A 6,000-nucleotide genomic window follows, 5' to 3' on the forward strand; every position below is an offset into this window, starting at 1 on the left:
CTGATGCTACGGACAAATCTGCTTAGATTAGGCTCTTTATCATGATTGCAGATGGAAACTCATACTGGGAGATAGCCGGTTGAATCATAAGCATGTCCCCTGGCTTAACATTATTGGCAATTCTACTTATGTAAAGAACTCAATTAGAAGCAAGAGCTTGCAGTTATTTTTGTTGGTGAAATATAACGTAACTTAAACCAAAACCTTCATACACCAGAATGAGGCCATTACTTAAAGATGTTTTCGAAACCCGATCGCAGTTGTGATGTTACCGCAAACTACATTCAGCCGATTTCTTTTGTAAATATAAAACGCTTCAATTAAATGAAGAAAGGTAGTAGATTTCCCCTGCCAGGGCGATACACTAGTGATATGGTGTTGATGTTAAGTTTTATTGTTAGTATTTTGAAATCGTTGTACGTAGAACCAGTCACCCACATGAACACTCGTGCGAGAACACACAAGTCGAATGGCTATTCTCCATTTTCCTGATTTTATAGGTTTTATTGGGGGCTAGCTTGCGTTAAAAGTTGCATGAGTGTCATTCTAACGAGATAATCGTCCGAATAAACGAAACTTGCATTTCTCTACATAGCTACTTTAGGGATGCTTACTTTAGCCTCCATCCGAACCGTAGGGGCTAACTTCGTAGTGTTCCGCCGCGTATGTCCCCTGGAAAAGGACCTCGCGATTTCCGTTGCAATGTCGTGATACGAATCTTGAGGGTGTATCTTTGGTCCTAAACGGCACAATGAGAGACGCATTTTGGGTGCAGTTTTAGAGATATGTTTTCTATGGTATTTCTGGCTCTAGCTCAAATGTACTCTCCAAAGGCGACAATATTCTAGCAATGGAATTTACTGAATTACCGATAACAGACTTGTATTTGGCTGGCCTTCAGGCTTTAGGCGCCTGAAAAAATTTAGCACAGGCTTACGACCACAGAGTGTGCACCCGTGAACTTTTCTTTTTGTTTTGTTTTGCGTGTGTAAGTGGTTGCAATAAAAACCTTGGATACGCAAAAGCTCTCAGAAGCGCTGTGTAAACGTACCAGGCTACGATCCAATTTGCTGTGTTGGCTGTCATAGAATAGTAACATATGGCGTGCTCAAGATTTATTATGTTTCATTTGATTTGGAAGTTTGACTGAATGACGCAGCGTTGAGTTTACTCGCGGGTGAAATATCAGTTTTGTACGCCGGAATATCGGTCTACCCAAACAGAAAAAAGTTCACACGCTAGAAAAAAAGCGAGCTCACCACACGTTCACGTTGCCTGCCTCTGGCTATAGTGAAAGGCAAATGCGGTGCAGCGAGCCTGCTCAACCGCTGTGCTTCTGATGTTTCCATTTACCTATGGTTCCCTCAGGGCAAAATCGATCGTCGGTCTCCACCACCTATTGTTGGTGGTGCTTTGTTAAAAGCCCTCTCGGCAGCTGCTTTTTTCTGCTCCAAATGCAGTTATTTATCTAATGTTTCTTTACGCCCCCTTTTTTTTACTAATACAATTAGCGCAAATCAAGAACTCCACTCTGAAGGGTCCTTTTGTTTTACGCCTCCGGCCCTATCTCGAAGGTGTTTTCCACCACACAGTGCTTTGTCACTACTTTGTTTACTGGTCTATCTTCGTAAAGGGTATTGACATCGCCTATCTGACCAAACACAGCGCCTTAAGGCCGCGTATATTGGGATGTTTTCTGTCTGTCTGGCTGCAGCCGCAACCCCAACCACACAACCAAAAAATAAAAGCGTAATCTCTACTACGGCTACAAAACTCCTCCACAGCAATGCTTCACAACTGCGGTGTACGTTTCCACTGCATTTAGCAATGTTTTTGCATCATGAACCAACTCATCATGAAAGCAAACTATCAAACCAGCCACGACTGAGCCACTAAAATTTGAGCCATCGTGAATTTTTTGGTCTCGTTATCAGGTGGTCATCCGCATGGGTTAAGCTCGCCGGGTTTCGGCTGTGCAATCATTTTCCTATTGGGAGAAATCTAAAGCGATTTGTTTTACGGACTGGGAAGACGTGCTGGTCCCATTATGATGGTTGGTTTATCATCATTCAGCACCCTATTCAAGTGCTTGGGATTAGTTGTGTAGGCCGCTTAATCCATGCCCAAACCACTAGGTGAAAAAAGTGATATGGATGCGCCATTATACGATATGAAGGTGGACAACTGGCGAAGCTTGAGGACGGGCTATACTTGGCGTTTCTATTCAACGCTAAATAGAAGTGAAATTCAAAATGGAACAGATAACTTGTCTTCATGACAGGACCTCCACCTTGAGAAGGAAGAGGAAACAAGGCACGCAAGTACTCGGAAAAACATGGTAGTGCGAACGTAGACATTGCTGACCTGGGTCGCAATGTGGAACATCTTTCAGAAATTTTCGCCCTATACATGTGACTGTACTTATCTCTACAACGCAGCCTATGGATACTCTAACTGCATATCTCATTTTTTAAAGTTCAATTCTTGGTTAGAAAGTGAAAAGTTGTATTCTTTTTTATTCGGACAGTGCCCCTGTTAATCACTTATCTATCCAAAACGCATATCCAGGTAATAAGACGTCCAGGCTGGAGGCTAAATCAACGGCGCGTGACTTGGAGGTGACTGCTTGCTCATAGCACACACTCCTCGACGCTGGCCTTCGACGTCCTCGCCGTTCAAAGCCACGTGACATTTTGTTCGCAGATATGGAATATCGATATAACCCTAGCCATATCAGCTACGCTTAAAAGGCCAGCGTGAACACAAGATGGGAGCAAACGAAATGTAGCACACCGTGGCGGTTGTAAATAAGCAAGTTAACCGTTTCCGTGAACAGATGGCAGATTCTGGTGCGCGCGGGGTTTACTTCTCTCGTGCGCTTTTCACGTAGCTTCAAGTCTTCATTGGAAATTTTCCTGCTAAGCAAAATGCATTGGCCAGAATGAATTCCTTTCGCAGTGTTCAGCTGCAGAAAAAGACCAGTTCTACAGCGAAGCTGTAAAATTGGCATTGCTATGACCATACTTCTGGTGTTCGCCAACAAACATTTGCACCTGCACTTGCCTAATGTTACGCAAGGGGGCTTAATAGAACCACTCGTCTACCAACATTATACTTTTATTCTATTTGCGCTATGAGAGGTCCACGTGAGCCTAGGACTGCGGTCAACATGTATGCCTCTTAATTGCGTACAACTGCACGGTGAACTACCTAATTATGACGAGGAAAAAATACCCGAACACGTGTTTTACCCATTACAGTCATTAGTGTTGTCCACCCGTCATCTGCGGGTACTACCGTTAGTAACATTTCTTTATTACTTATTTTCATACCCTAAGGACACGAGATGGCGTTGCATAGGGTGTATTAGGGGGATATTCAACCGTTACGCAACACATTACAAGTTGCCAGACATCATTATATAAAACTTAAAATGTAAAAGAGCAGGAAAATTACACACAACAGAAGTTACAGGGACAAGGGCATGTTATATAAAGTTTGAACAAGAGCGGGCACGTTACACAACAATACAATAAGAAAGTAATCAACCCAATTCTTCCATTACAAACTGTAATAGGCAAAAATGATTCCCCTACATTGGACGGGCACTTAGAAACAAGGAAAGGACGAATAATAACAGCGCGCATTGAAACGCCATATAAACAAACGGCAGAAACAGCAAACATAAAAGCCCAGCCGGCAGGGTTATTTCTGAAATAAAAAAGGCAAAGGATAAAGATCGATCGCTAAAGGAGACCTTCCGCAGCATCGAGCACAAAGTTACGAAGGGAAAAACTTTAAGTTCAGCCCTATGTCTCAACCGCCGTGCCCATAGGGAGCTATGATTACGAGGTGGGCGGGGGGGGGGGGGGAGAAGGGAGGAGGGGGGCCCTGGTAACGTCGCTAAAATTTGAATAACTCGACAACCCCTGGATGCACAAATAAGTACGATCACTTGCTGTGACGCCCGAGAAAGGGCTAATGTATTCAGATTTACTGTACAAAATCCGCAAATATAGTTTTTGAACCCCTGTTGCGGTCCGAAGTCTTATTATAGAAAAGGGTTATCTAACCTTCGCGCAGCCCCACCAAAAGGTCAGTGTCAATAAATGGTGAGCAAGAAAGCTAATATACCTTTAACGGCCCTTTTCGCCAGCTGTGCTTCAAACTAGCCATTCATCGTAGCTATATACTTGAGCACAGCACTGGATCTCTTTTCCAACGGCCAGACGTCAGTGGATTTCTAGTCAGTAAGATAGCGCCTCCAATTATTCCTTCAGAACCACGGCTAAAAAAGCAGAGCAAGAAACGCTGGCTCAATATCACAGCAGGGGCAACGTCGCCCACGGGAAGTTTTTCTCGCTTTCTCACCCCTTTTTTTTTTTGCCTGGCTCTGTGCCGTACCCGCGCAGGTCCTTCCTGCTCCTGAAGCAACCCTGGATACCTAACAGACTACACTAGAGAGGTTCAACCATCCTAAGATGTCTGCTAAAGACACAACAAGCACTCCCTCACCAGAGTAAAAATATTACGCTTAACACTTTCAGAATGAGAAACACCAGGGGAAAAAAAGGCCCGGGCTATCTCCACGCCTCACCCCTAGGGAGGGGTGAGGCGTGCAGTGTATCAGTCTATTCTTGGCGCCTTGGAGTTCTTGCCCACGGAGATAAAACCGTTGGTGGGGTAGAGGTATACAGCTTTGCTTTAAAAGTCTGGTGTCTTTGAAGCAATTAGCGTTCTAGCGCGAGGCTTTGGAAAACTAGCGTCCCTGAGTGTTCTTTTGGTGCACGTTACATTCTACCACAAGCCGTCAACAAGTGCGGCGGGATTTTAGTACCGTCACTGCGTCGACAATGACATAAAACGACGGCATGACACGCCGACAGCCCGAGCTCCTAAGGGGCTTCTTCTTAAAAAAAGTAGTCCTCCTGTGCGCAAAAGTGGCTCTCCAACGAAGCTGGTGGGCGTACACAATTAAAGACTCTCAGATCAACATCAGCAAAATATATTCCGATGGAGCAGTTTTATTTCATCCGAACAGTAAGGAGAATGGCTTTGTAGTCATTGATGAACACTCCAATCGGCTCGGCAAGAACCCGCTCCACAATCAGTAAACAACGATTTTAAAAAGGTTCTCTTTGATGCGGTGTCTACATTCACCACGTCGGACACCGCGGCCTGCACTACTCGCTGTGCCCTGTCGCTGGTAAAGGTGTTCTGTGGCCGGCTTTGCGCGTGTCATTACGTGTGTTTTGAAGTTTTCGAACAGCGCGTGTCCCGTGCTGTTCTCTGCAGGTGGGCTGAAGGACGCGTCGCGCACGCGTCTTCGTCGAGTTTATCAAGGCGAAAGCATTACCCGTCTCGTCGGACGCGAAAAATGACCGTAGTCGCCGTTGTCGTTGGTGTCAATATAAATGGTACCAAATGGCTGTCGCTGTAAAGCGTAAATAATTACAAAAATTGAAGCCGTTCCACTGAATGTGAAATCTTTAGAAAGTGCAGAGCAGTGATTTGCCATAATTGGCTGCGGTGCCGTTATCCGCTCACTGCTACCACCCAATGCATTTTAAATTTCCCGCCTTAGCAGTGCTCGCGCGCCCCCTCCCTGAAACTGTGGCTGCGGGAGTTCTGTTCGTTTTGCGCTTGCTTTAATTTCGTATGCTGAAGCTGTTTTGCGTCATTTCCAAGGTGTAATTTTTATCTTGCGTGGCTGGAGCCTTCTGTGTCATTTCGAACTCGCCATTTTTTCTTGGGCGGCTGGAGCCTTCCTGCGGCATTTCGAACGCACCATTTCTTTCTTGCGCTGCCGCTTTTTTTGCTCACTATCAGAAAAAGCAACCCAACGAGTGTGCCTAACTAAATGAACGCGGGGGCTGCCGGTTGCATACACAGCTTTTGCCTCAAATGTACCTGCAGTTTTTTTTTTTTTGCGCTAAACAACGGGGAGATGTAGGACAAACGACAGCGGTTCACGAGGTTTGAACGGTTACGACTATTTAA

This window comes from Haemaphysalis longicornis, unplaced genomic scaffold (genome assembly GCF_048455015.1).
Source record: "Haemaphysalis longicornis isolate Haplotype H1 unplaced genomic scaffold, Haemaphysalis longicornis Haplotype H1 scaffold_9, whole genome shotgun sequence".
In the NCBI taxonomy this organism is placed as follows: Eukaryota; Metazoa; Arthropoda; class Arachnida; order Ixodida; family Ixodidae; genus Haemaphysalis; species Haemaphysalis longicornis.